We start from the raw sequence: 14,163 nt of genomic DNA, 5'->3' as shown, positions 1-14,163 counted from the left end.
TACAGAAGCGACCGCTCAGCCCCGAGAGCATAGTCGCTAGCACCATGGTCTAGCCTTGCAACCGCTCAGCCCCTTGAGCAAGTCACAAGGGCGGTCGCTCAGCCCCAAGAGCATAACCGCCAAGGACCAGGGAAAAGTAAAAGGGAAGTTAACTAACTACCCTGGAGGCAAACCTCCTTATCGTTCTAGGATGCAATGAAGAGCTGGCAGCAATCACGGGGGAACTTCTAAGAGAAGGAAACGCCCCTGATGAATGCCTTGAGAGACAGCGGCGAAGCCGACTCCCCAGGATAAACAGGACAGCTCTGCTTCGAAGGCACACACAACAGGCACGAAGAAACAGCATCGTAAACTGGAAAATAAAACAGAATAATTATTTAACAGAAATTCCCCTGGGTGAAACTCCGAAGAGAAACCCCGAGGGAAAGAACATAAGAACGAAAGAAGGTATGCGCCCCCCCTCCCCCACCCGGCATGCCCAGGTGAGGGGGGGGGACGAAAGTTAACAAAACAGAATTATAACATGATAATTATGCAACTGACTTTGAATGTTCCAAGGATCACCGACCCCCGAAGGGACGTGAGCCCTGAGCTGAAAAGTTAAAACACAATTATATTCGTAAAAATAATTGAGACAAATAAGACGAAATAGCGACTCGGTTCTGAGAAGCTATCGTAGGCGTAGTACGGAGTAAGAGGTGAACAATCTCAAGAGAAGGGCCGGTCTCCACGAAAGGCAACCATGGTGGCCTAGAAGTGAAAGGCCGTGATCACGAAAAGATCGTAGTGGCCTAAGCCGGCGAAACTCTAGTAGACGTACACAACACACACCGCACAACACCGAAAGCAAAGGAAACTTACTATTTTCTTAACACAAAAAAATATATATAAACATCAGTAATGTTTAAATATATTAAGTATAAGAAAAGGTAAGTTAAAAGACAAAACAATAATGGCCGTCAAGTGAGGATAGGAGCGGAGACCTCCGATCTCTATCCGAGCCAAAAGTAAAGTGGAGTATTCTCCGGTGTGTGTGAGGGGGAGGGGTAGCTAACTACCCCTCCCTACCCCCCCCCCCCCGCTAACTAGCGGTGGGGTAGGAAACCCTCGTTAAAACTTTATGGCTCGTCATCGGCTGCGCCGAAGTAATCACCCCATGTAAATAGCGTGGTTTGTATTTCAGTTACGGAACAAATGAATGTTGAAATGAATATGCAGTGTGATGAGACGAGACATGATCAGAAACTATTTTATCATAGACAATCAAAATGGTAGGGTATTTGTGGCTCAGCTAAAGAGACTAAGTGCTTTGGTCATGTTTGGTCATGTTTTGCAAAGAAAAGGGTCATAACCAAGGAGATGAAAGGAAGGAGGAAAAGTGAAAGGCCAAAGTTCAGATGGAAAGGTAACACAGAAAATGGTAAGCGGAGTACGAGATACGAGACCAGGATACGGAAGATGAAAGAAGGTGGAGAGGGTTGATAGGAAGCAGCAACTAACCTCAAAGAAGAGGACCTTTACCATTGAAGGATTCAACCTGACTGACTACTTTCTCAAAGGATGTTTTCAGCTCTATTTCACTTAGAGAAACTTTCAACTCATGAAATGTTTTCACGACTTTTTTCCTTGGATGATATCAATGCAATCTTTTTTCAAAGGATAATCAAGATACTATCTGATTTCATTGAAAGCTTCAACTTAACCTTTTGTTTCAATTAATGATTTAAAAAAGCGTTAATAAGAAACAATGAATCCTTATAGAAATTGGTAAATGCTTAAACAAAGTAGAATAATCAGTAGGTCTTGAGAAGGAACTATTAAATTGGCTATAAAAAAGAACGAGGTTACCTGGACAGCAATTGAGGAACCATTGTTACTGTAAAATAAAATATGATTTAAACTGAAGACAGTGGCAGGTGTATGGGAGGCAGTCAAGATAAAAAGTACATTCTAACAATAGTCAACCCTGAGCCTTTTCTGATTATCATGGCGATATGGGTAGAAAAAGAAGAATGCATAGAAGAAGTCACCGCGGAGTTTATCAGATAATCAAAGTCCATCATAACTAAAAAGAAAGCAAAGGAAAATGAAGCCAGAGTAGTGACAAGGTGTGGGGGTGAATCCATTACTTAACATCAAAATAGCAGATGGTCTCACTAAAATATAAAACTTGCAATCATCAAAATGCATTAGAAAACTAATTAGGATGAAATGAAATTAAAAGAGAAAAAAAAAGAATGTTAACTTTGGGAGACAACAAATAAAAGAGGATCGAAGACTAAAACGACCTTGGGAGAGGTGATGTCTGTGTCCTCTGTACATTCACCAAATTCAAGAAAACTAGAGGAAGAAAAGGAACAGCTTCTGTGTATTTGAGCAGTATGCCACAAGGCTGAGACCAGAAGGAAAACCCTGCTGTTTCACAATAAAGTGAAAGCTAAAAAGTTGGTCAGCAAGGGGAAAAAAAGGAAATGCGGAATGGAAGTAAAGTAGACCGATACAACTACATCCTGCTAGGGGGAAACTGGGCAGTGGAAAGGATTTCGGTATGTGTACAGTACTGTACAGTTAACCGTGGGAAGTACACTGACAATACAAGGTTATCAGATGTAGTTACAAGAGAGTCAACAGTCACAGGTATACCAGTAATAGAAGATCTCAATGCTGCAAAAAAAAAAAAAAAAAAAAAAAAAAAAAACATTCATTTCACTGTGAAGAGAAGTACGCAAAGAATTAATGAAAGCATTTCCCTTGGTAAAAAAATGATTAATAAAACAGAGCCTTATATAGGTTGATTTGATCATGCTGGTAAAAAAAAGCACATCTTGAAAAATGTACATACCAAAAGAGGAAGCGTCATGGATCATGACATCAACAAATGCACAGTGTACCACTGTGGCAAGAAGAGAGGAAGAGAGATTTCCAGCTCTCAAATATCAGGCAAAGGAATGGAAAGATTTTGCGTATCAGAAGAAGAAACTGGAGGCTCTAAAACAGGTGTCAAATGCAAGAAAAGTAGTTGAAAGGAATGGAATAAAAATCGCAACACAGCAGAGGGAGGAGAAAGAAGCTTTTGGATTACAGAATGGTTGAGGGAAGATCGAAAATGAAGAAAAGTTAGAAAAAAAAAAACACTATAACAATTGAGGTAGGGTTTCATATCAAATCCATATGATCAAAATAATTGTAGGATACTAGTATAGTAAACAAATATTTTGAGAAACATTACAATGTGTAAAAGGGCCCTCGAAAACACTTCTATTATAGAAACACTACGGCCATCCTGTAGTAGATATATAGTGTACTAATCTAGCGATATAAACTTATCAAAACATTAGAAACTTCATAATGAAATTTAGAAAACCTAGAGAAGGGTAAAAAATTGTATAAGAAAAATGGGATTGCTTGGGTAAGCTGTAATAATTATTGGTAGAGATGTTAGAAGATTTAGAAAATCTTAAAATTCATAATCATCAGTTTTATTTCTTGCAAGAGGTTTCATTCATAAAAGCAGGCTTTGTAAGAAGCTATTGCACAGAGAGAGAGAGAGAGAGAGAGAGAGAGAGAGAGAGAGAGAGAGAGAGAGAGAGAGAGAGAGAGAGAGAGAAGAGGGGGGGGGGGTTATAGCGCACAGTTCAAAACCTTAAGAAAGTATGTAGCGAAATATCAAGGTGTGTAATTTACAAGACTTTATAAAAGCAGAGGTTACTCAAAGAGTAATAATGATGGCAGTAATTCTACTTTACCATAAATCATAGTTAAAGAGTCAAGACTGTAGCAAGCGCATTACAAACTTTAGAGATAAATGCTGGTGTATCAAGGATCAGCCATGGATCATCATCATAATCATCAGTATAATGTTTCAAGATAGATTGCAGTACAGAAAGAGAGACCTATTGTGAATACTTTGAATAATATGTTAAAAGGAAAAGCTACTTGTATTGTTTAATCATTGGAAAGTGAAATGGAGACAATATTGAAAATCAATATAAGTGGTCATGTGGATGCTGTGGGAGGTGCTGGTTGAGAGGGAGAAAATTGGCAAAAGTTTGAATGAGGTTAATCAACGTAAATGGCCATGTGGATGTTGTTGGAAGTACTTATTGGGGGGGGGGGGGGGGTGTAAAATTTTAAAGAAAAATAAAAAATAATTATAAAAACTTGGATGAAGTTAATAAAAATAAGAAAGTGACCATGTGGATGTTTTGTGAAATAAATATTTAGATGGTTGCCAAAACGTGAGAAACTTACAAAAGCCTGGATGAAATTAATCAACATAAGAATGTGGCCACGTGCAGGTTATGGAAAGTACTGTGCTTATTAACAGGGTAGTGAGAAAGTGAGAAAGTAAAAAAAAAGTGAAAAAACCTGCCTGAAATTGATTAACGTAAGTGGCCAAGTGGATATTGTGGGAAGTAACTTATTGAGAAGTTGTAAAAAAGCGATAGAAGCTTGGATGAAGTTAATCTACGTAAGCAAATGGCCTAGTGGATATTAAGGAAAGTTCTTATTGAGATGTCTGGGAAAAAGTGATCAAAGCCTAACTGAAATTAATCAACGTAAGGGACATGTAGATGATGTTGGAAGGACATGTCTGTGGATTTTGTCCTGCGGTGGACTAGAAACGGCTACATTTGTTGTAATAAACATTGGGACTATCCGGGAGAATTTAACCAAGGATAATGAAATTTAAAAGTTATTTAATGATTGAACGATACCAATATCCTAAAAAGCAAGTGTGTTCGACTTTTAATGTTTTCACACACTAACTAAAAACCTAAATCTTATCTTGTCAACCACTTACTTATAATTACCGCGGCATATCATCTTCAAGTGTCTTGTGACCTGAAGATGGGCTCTTGAGCCAAGGTACGGAAAGAATCTCATCTTCTTGATAAGTATGTTCAACCTCTGTGAAAAAAGGAAATCAGTTAATATTCTGGTAATTTTATCTATCATTACATTCAGTTCATCACTACAAAATAACATTTGTGAGAGAGAGAGAGAGAGAGAGAGAGAGAGAGAGAGAGAGAGAGAGAGAGAGAGAGAGAGAGAGAGAGAGAGAGAGAGAGAGAGAATAAAAGAAATGGAAAATAAATGCATTAGGAAACCCATCTCCTCCCAAAAATTATCCCTAAATGATTTACTACTACTACAACCACCAGGATCCATATTCCTCGTTGCTCACTCCACTGTACGACGATTGTGGTCACCAAGGTCTATAGACCTTGGTGGTCCCAATGTGCGGAGTGATATAATTTCTAGAAAGATCATTGTCATTAGTTACCGCCTACACGAACAGTATAGCTTGCATACTTGCATTTTTTTTTAACTTCCAAAGCTTGTCTGATACATTTGGCAACTTCTTTGGTTGGCTAATCCAATTTCATTAATTCTGTTATTTTGTAAATTTTCTCAAGTCTACAGCCATACAAATGCTCTGTTGTATCACCTGCATCTCTACACAACACAAAAAAAGCTATCATTTTCATTCATTTTTTTTAGATTTTCCTTTAAATCTATCTTATTCGACATTGCAATCATTATTCTGAGTTTCTCCGATGTTAAGTTCACCGACCTTGCAGACATCCTTACATCAAGCTTTAATAAAGTTTAGAACTACTATATTTTGGTTGGTGAGTGATAACTGTGCAATTTGAATAAGGGTTTTAAACTAATGAATCCAAATTATTATTATTATTATTATTATTATTATTATTATTATTATTATTATTATTATTATTATTATTATTATTATTATTATTATTATTATTATTATTATTATTAATTAGTGGGTTACGTTCCTCTCCCAACCATTATCCTTTGCATAAATTGCGATGAGTTTAGAATAAATATCCATTCATAAGGTTTTCCTACTATATTTGTCTTAGGAGCTTTTAGGAGATCGATAAGTTTGAATGGTCATATTAAAGTTAACAATTATGGGGTGGATGAAGAGATGAACATTTGATATGTATAAAATTGTAAGCATAAAATACAGTTGATAGAATCCTATTTAACAAGCTATGTATAACAAATTGTAAGCATAAATAGAATGAATAAAATGGGGTTCAAAAAGCTACATGTAACAAATTACCAATGAATAAGTTGAAATGGAGGTATAAGTTACATAAAGTATCATTAAATCTTACGTTCTTAGGAGAAGAAAAGTGAAAATTACGAATGAAAACGTAACTAAGACAAATTAATAATTTACACTAAACTATGTAATGAATAATAAATAAACAACAATTCTGCTTTGGCTTAGCGAAGGAAAATGAAAAAGATAAATAACAATTGGTTTCAAAGAGATCAACTTCCAAAAATACCTTTTGTCAGATTTCCCACGCAGGAACACTTAAAAATCTGAAGACTCGTCACTCCAGAACTCTAATAAGAAGGACATTTACAAGAGCAGTAAAAACATTAAAATAGACCTTTCATATATGAAAAAAAGCGAAATAAGATAGAATAGAGTGCCCGAGTGTACCTATATCGACTACCAATCAAAGCGAGGATTGTAGGCCTACACAAAATCGTATCTTGGAATTTTGAGATCATAAAAATTAACATAGATGAAACTTCATGATTACCTTAAATATGACAACTTCTTTCAAGAAAAATTATACGGCTGAGAGAGAGAGAGAGAGAGAGAGAGAGAGAGAGAGAGAGAGAGAGAGAGAGAGAGAGAGAGAGAGAAATTACATAAGTCTTAATGCAGCTTTTAAAAATCTTCCATTACCTCTTATTTAACGACTAAATTTTTCAGCAAACCAAAGCAACTCGTTCGTTTTTATCCTGCACGCAATCTCGGGTTTTCTCAAACACTTTTGTGTATTTTACGTCGATTTATTTGAATTCGATGCGTAAAGAATGCATTTTACAAAATCTAAAAGTGCCTTAAGTAGTAAGAAACGTTAATAGACACAAATAAGCTATAATCTTCTAAATAGTCTAATGGGAAATGTAAAGGAAAAAAGGCTCCCGGGTGTGTATAGTAACCAAGAACTAGCAGATAAATTTCTAGAAATGATAAAAAAAAAAATTATAAACAATATGATAGGATCTTTTGGGAATATTAAGATCAGACTGGTGCTAAACCAGATCCACAAAATAAGATGACAGAAATTTAATAGTATGAAAAATTATGGTTATCAGGATTTGTAAAGTGACTAAGAAAACCAATAATGTAATTATCTGATGCTAATATCTAAATTATTTACAGTCTTATAGATATTATTTCAGGAATAGTTAATATCACTATTGATGAATCAATATCCTTAATCTGAGACCTTGACTATAGCCACACTAGTTCTGAAAAGTGCTCCCAATTATTAGGACTCACGTACATACAAACCTATTTCGAATATATCCTTCATGGCAAAAGTGCTAGTATATATCATTCATGAACTACTAGTTAAGTTATTTGTGAAAAATTGAAACATTGCTGGATAACCAGTCACCTTACAGACAACTATATTCTACGAAAAAAAACTGTATTCACTATTCTAGATATGATTCACTGGAAATAATGGACGAAGACAAAATTAGCCATCCCTATGTTACTTGATCTCAGTAATGCTTTCGACAGTTATGAATGATTTACGATACATTAGTATTGAGGATGAAAAATTACTGGGTTTGTTGGTTACTTTATTTTAAGGGACTTTTTCCTGATACTATTTCATATAGAACCCGTATGCACTACATGACCTACAATATCAGTTTGTCAAATACATTCTTAAGTATTTAGAGTATTACACACAGGGTCGTTTTTTCGGGGGGGGGGGGGGGAAGTTAGTGAGGAACAATCGGCCTCCCAAAGCTTCCTAGGGGTCTCCAAATCAGTGATAGTAAAAAGTCTTTATATATGTATATATATATATATATATATATATATATATATATATATATATATATATATATATATATATATATATATATATATATATATATAAATATATAGCATTATTATAAAACAAAGTGTAGAAAAATATAAATAAGGTTGAAATGTAGAGGGATTAACTTATTTTTTAACCTGTTCAGAACAATATAAATACACAACTTATAATAGTTTCCAATTAAAAATTTTAAGACAGTGCAGTTTTCTATAAGAGCTTATACATCTAATTATTTTATTCACAACAATTTGACTGATAGTGGTCAATATTTTCATGCATACTCTATACGGTTATAGAGAGGGAGTAGGTGGAAGACCATTTATTGATATTGGAACAAAGAAATGGAAAGATATTAGCACTCTGGTTAAGCAAGACAAGGCTAGCAAGAGACACATTAACTGGATTGTAGTTTGGTCTAATTTCAAAGGTATTCAAGTCAGGTTCCACCCAATCTGTAGCATCACCTTTATCTTTGGACAGAACGGGAGATCAAGAAAAAAAATGACCATGTAAAACTTCTTTTAAAAGTTTCTGCTTTACTTGGAAGGCAAGGATTGTCTTTTCGTGGTCATGAGATGATGCATTAAATTCAGAAAATTTTATAAAAACTCTGGAGTTAATTGTAGAATAGAATACTTCTCTAAAGAAAAGGCTAGATAAACTATATAGCTATTACACTAGTCCTCAGTATCAGAATGACTTAATATCAGTTATTGGAACTCATATCAAGCACAATATGCACTGAAATACAATCGCCTAATTTTTCTGTTATGATTGATAAGAGAAAAGACTTGTCAAAATAAGAACAGTTGACTATTCTTTTTGGGTTATTCAGTGATTGAACATGTCATTAATATATATCACATGGAAAAGTTTGCTGAAGCCAGTTTAGCTGATTTTATATAAAAGGAGAAAGAAAAATCTGGTTTAATTTTATCAAACTTTGTGGGACAGTGCTATGATTGGGAAAGTGTCATGAATGGTGGATGCTTTAGGAGAGTTCAGGCACGACTACGAGATAAAATTCTCCAAGCAGTGCACAACATTGACATACCTAGAGGCTTAATTTAGTTATAGGCAACTGGGTAAAGAATGTCGGTGGTCTCTCCTCACTCTTTTCAGTTATTAACACATTGTACACATTTATAAGGACTGTAATACAAGGTACCTTCTTTTCATACGCACACAAAGCAGAAGACCTGCAAGTTTTGACATTAGAAACATCTGCTATAACAAAATGGTCTAACTATTATCGGGCAGATGCAAAGCCTAAGCTGTAGGAATAAGAGAGGACAACACAAGTATCTTTCAAAAGAATCTATTTTGACATATTAAACAGATTTATCTGAGATGGACATAGTAGATGCACTCATAATGTGCCACTGAGAGCAGCATTGAATGCATTTGATGATATTTATAATGACTTTTGAATAAGAAACTGTCTTCCATAGTACAGATTTGCAAGGATGTACACAGATGAAATCCCTTTAAACGCCCAAATTTCTGTCGCAAAGAATCACTTTCTAATCAAGAATGAAAAGCCCAACAATTTGTTTGAATTGTATGATGAACTTGCCCATTAGAATATACCTACTAAAAATTTCTTAAAATTGTTAAAATTCTCACCACAGTTCCAGTGACTACTGCCAGCAATGAACGAATGTTTTGAGTCCTTAGTGTAGTGAAAACATATCATATACGAACTTTTATGAAAAATTAGAGCTTGAATAACATGCTTCTCGTGGACTCGGAAAAAGAGCTTGTTAAACATCTTAACTATGACCTACCGGTTAATAATTTCACAAAATTAAGATCAAGTAGGTATCCACCTTGCAGTGAATATTTGAAATGCATGAAGCATATGTTATATTTTGAAATTTCCATAGATGAACCTAGTTAAAATTATGTACCATTCTAGCTCTACACATTTTCCCAAGCTTAAGATCTTCCTGTTTATCTCAACTTTTCTTGTTTTCTTGAGTGTCCCGTGTGTAAGTAGTGAGCTATATTTAACGCAACATATTAAATTGCAGATATTCTAGGACCAATACTACAGTTTATAACTTTGGTTATAAATGTCAACTATCTTTTCATCTACATTTATTATCTCAAAATTTGATGTACTGCATTTATTGAAAGTTCTTCAAATTTCCTTTACAAGTAGCCCCAGATTGCTCCTATTTTGTTTACATTTCTAAAAAAAAAAAAAAAAAAAAAAAAAAAAAAAAAAAAAAACTCAAGAGGGCTTACAGCAGCCCCCCCCCCCCCCCCCCCCCACACACAACAAGGAAATATGAAATGACGCCCCTAATTACAGAGCGTATTCGACGTCAACTGTCAAATCAACATCATCAAAACATATAGAAAAAAGAAACTTTAGTTTCTTCTTAAAAGCCTTAATATCTTCATTCTCTCGCATTATCTAGTGAGCGTTATATATTTGAAAGTTCTATAAGCTACAGTAGAGGCACAGTACATCTTACCTCCAATAACTTGAAATAATCTGTGACTATTCTCGTGTTGACAGAATTGGGATCTCTTACTCATTATATGAACCATTAGGCAGAGGTGTGCCACAGGGAATTGTACTAGGACTTTGGGGCTGTGACTAAGAGCCCACGGCCGGTAATAAGGTCTGGGCAATCTCTGCGTGTGCGTGCGTTTGTGTGTATATATATATATGTGTGTGCGTGAGTGCGCGTGTGGGCATGTGTGTGCGTATACTAGGTCTAATCCTAATCCTTTTGGACTATCAAACGTATTAGAGAAATGATAATTTTTTTTGCGGATGATACACAATTCTACTTCTCCATAAGTGACATTAATGATATAGCTGGGATTTTAAAGTACGTTCTCACTAGTGTTAGAGAATGGATGGCAAACAAAACTAAATGAAAACAGAAATGGAGTTTACGATGGTAGGAAATAAAATTAATTAAGATACCTTAGTGGCATCCAAATTTATACCTACTGATATCTTAGTCTCGATATCTAATAGTTTGTTACCCACTGGACGGTAACTTGTCTTTCAGTGGATATCATCTTAAAGATATTGATTTCGTAAGAAATATCTGGATGGGTGTTTAGATAGGAAACTTGTGTTTAACTTTTTTTTCCAGAATTGACTACAGTAACTATCTATTGAAACATAACCACTGTAACTTAGGAGGTTACAATTTATAATAAACAGAGGAGCAAGTTTGATAAAATGTGTCATCCCCCGAGAAAGTATAACCCATGTACTGATTGAACTACACTGATTACCTATTAATGGTAGAATAAATTCCAAGATATTGCATGACTCATCAAGTTATCAGAATTAGAATTCCAACATTTAAGAGAATTACTAAACATTGTGCAGTCAATAATTCATATAGAGTCCAAATAATTACGAGTTCTTGAGCTTTCAAATATGCGTCCCTAAGACTTGTATAACAAGTTTCCACTAGACACATAAAGAACTGACGATAGTAAGGCTTTCAAAATTTGGGATTTTCTTAATTCATGAAATCTAATGGTACCGTTAATATGACAATCAACGGAGATTACTCATTATATTACTCAAAATACTTAGGAATGTATAAGACAAACAAACCTTGTAGGCCCTCCAGTGCACCGGGGCTTTTCAGTGTGATACAAAACAAAGAAACATTCACCCTTTAAGTAAGCTAAAATAACTGAGTAGGCTAAGTGCTTTCTTAGTTTTTAAATCATATGAAATTTTCGTGGACGTATTGACACCAAGATTTAACAATAAACAAGCGATATGCGACGTTATAAACTAAATATCTAGGAATGTATATGATAAATTGATCTTGTAAGTCCTGTAGGAGTGTAGTGTAGGACACATGGTTCCCCGCTGTGTAAAAGGACCAAGAAAATAGCCCTTAAAATAAGTAAATAAAGTAATACTAAAATGTATGAATTGGAAAAATTCCGTGTTCTTTTCCAGGTAGGCAATAAATCGACACTCGACGAGATTCAAAGCAAATTATATAGCTTTTTTCTGCATTGGGGGTAAATAGTATAATTTGCATTTAATGGTGAAGCAACGAAGAGGTCACTGCTCTTGTTATACTGGGTTGAATTTTGTAAAATTTAGCATATTAGTGCAAAATTTTTCTTTAAAACTCACGTTATTCCATGAAGTTAATCACGACGAATTATAATAAACTTTAAAGAAAAATATTAAAAAACATCATTGAAGGTACGAATTCTTTACAATATACAGAGGTAGGGGTAAAAAAGGGGTAGGGATAAAAAGGGGTAGGGATAAAAAAGGGGTAGGGTTCACAAAAAGGGGTAGGGGTAAAAAAAAGAGCAGGGGGTAAAAAAGGGGCAGGGGTAAAATAGGGGCAGGGGTAAAATAGGGGCAGGGGTAAAATATGGGCAGGGGTCACAAAGGGGTAGGGGTAAGGTTTAATTAGGGGTAAGGTTTAATTAGTAGTAAGGTTAAATAAGGGTAAGGGTCAATAAGTGGTAGGGGGTCACTAAAGGGTAGGGGGTCACTAAGGGGTAGGGGGTCACTAAGGGGTAATGATCACTAAGGGGTAATGATCACTAAGGGTAGGGGGTCACGAAGGGGTAGGAGGTCACGAAGGGGTAGGAGGTCACAAAAGGGGTAGGGGGTCACTCAGGAGTAGGGGGTCACTTAGGGGTAGGGGGGTCACTTAGGGGTAGGGGGTCACTTAGGGGTAGGGGGTCACTTAGGGGTAGGGTGTTCCTAATGGGTCACGAAGGGTTAGGTGGTCCCTGAATGGTTAAGTGGTCCCTGAAGGGTTAAGTGGTCCCTAAAGGGTCACGAAGGGTTAGGTGGTCCCTAAAGGGTCACGAAGGGTTAGGTGGTCCCTAAAGGATCACGAAGGGTTAGGTGGTCCCTAAAGGGTCACGAAGGGTTAGGTGGTCCCTAAAGGATCACGAAGGGTTAGGTGGTCCCTAAAGGGTCACGAAGGGTTAAGTGGTCCCTAAAGGGTCACGAAGGGTTAGGTGGTCCCTAAAGGATCACGAAGGGTTAAGTGGTCCCTAAAGGGTCACGAAGGGTTAGGTGGTCCCTAAAGGGTCACGAAGGGTTAGGTGGTCCCTAAAGGATCACGAAGGGTTAGGTGGTCCCTAAAGGATCACGAAGGGTTAAGTGGTCCCTAAAGGGTCACGAAGGGTTAGGTGGTCCCTAAAGGGTCACGAAGGGTTAGGTGGTCCCTAAAGGATCACGAAGGGTTAGGTGGTCCCTAAAGGGTCACGAAGGGTTAGGTGGTCCCTAAAGGATCACGAAGGGTTAGAGGGTCACGAAGGGTTAGGGGGTCACTAAGGGGTAGGGCAGGGGTCACCAACCTTCAAAGCAAGAAGAGTCATTTATTTAGTTAATCATAAAAGTGTAGTAGTGTCAGAACCGCAATGACAAAAACGATCTCTAAAGATCTAAAATCAAAATCTGCTGTATTTCAAAAATAACAAATTATAGTTCAGTAGGTCCAGTAGAAAATAATCATGGCGATATTATCTATCCTATTTCTGTGCAAAAAGCAAAATAGAAAATATATTCTTTTGGGCAATAATACTCTCGTTTAAATGGCAGCGATCGTAAATAAAAAATCTAACAACTCTTTATTACATTCAGTACCAGTATTATGGAGGATGATTATGGTGATCGCAAAATCTAAAAGTAACTTGGCTACATTGTATTTTTGTAAGTTACAAAATCATACCTTAAAAGTGAAGGAGGATTCTTCTCCCTCTAGTACCAGTGCAAACCAATAGGAATTCTACAACCAGCAAATGAAAAATAGTTATAAATATATTAACATAAATACCGCTTGAATAAATACTAAACCTAAATCGTACCACAGCTACGAAACCAAAACAAAAATATTAAAAATTCACGCAAGGGCCAAACTACACAAAAGGCCATTTGCGGTCGCCGGCACAGGCAAGACTTCTAACTAGATTCAGCGCCACAAAAAAGTATTACAATAAAAAGTCATTTTATTATTATTGTCAGGTGAATAACTCATTCAATATTGTCTATGTCATCTAGAAACACAAGCATAATTCATCTAGGGCATGTATTTTCCGTTCGGTTCCTCGACAGTAAATTGAAATACAGATTGACACTATCGCATTGTGTCACAGCCCACATTCCATAATTGTGTAACCAGTGTTTAAATATGAAGAGTTACGAGTCACTTTGTACCATATTGCTAGACGTGAACATTCAATTCATCAAGTAACAACGTCTGTCCAATTTTTACGTCGCTAGATTAATATC

General features: G+C 36.1%; 1 long non-coding RNA gene across 1 annotated transcript in view; it reads right to left on the bottom strand.

Moving 5' to 3' along the window:
- Positions 1 to 14,163, bottom strand: part of LOC137656431 (uncharacterized) — a 92,602-nt gene that overhangs the window by 73,227 nt on the left and 5,212 nt on the right. Inside the window, exon 2 of the long non-coding RNA XR_011046969.1 lies at positions 4,805 to 4,911. This is a non-coding gene — a long non-coding RNA (uncharacterized lncRNA). The remainder of the gene's footprint in view (positions 1 to 4,804; positions 4,912 to 14,163) is intronic.

This window comes from Palaemon carinicauda, chromosome 1 (genome assembly GCF_036898095.1).
Source record: "Palaemon carinicauda isolate YSFRI2023 chromosome 1, ASM3689809v2, whole genome shotgun sequence".
Lineage (NCBI taxonomy): Eukaryota > Metazoa > Arthropoda > Malacostraca > Decapoda > Palaemonidae > Palaemon > Palaemon carinicauda.
This window is presented reverse-complemented; position numbering and strand designations above follow the sequence as displayed.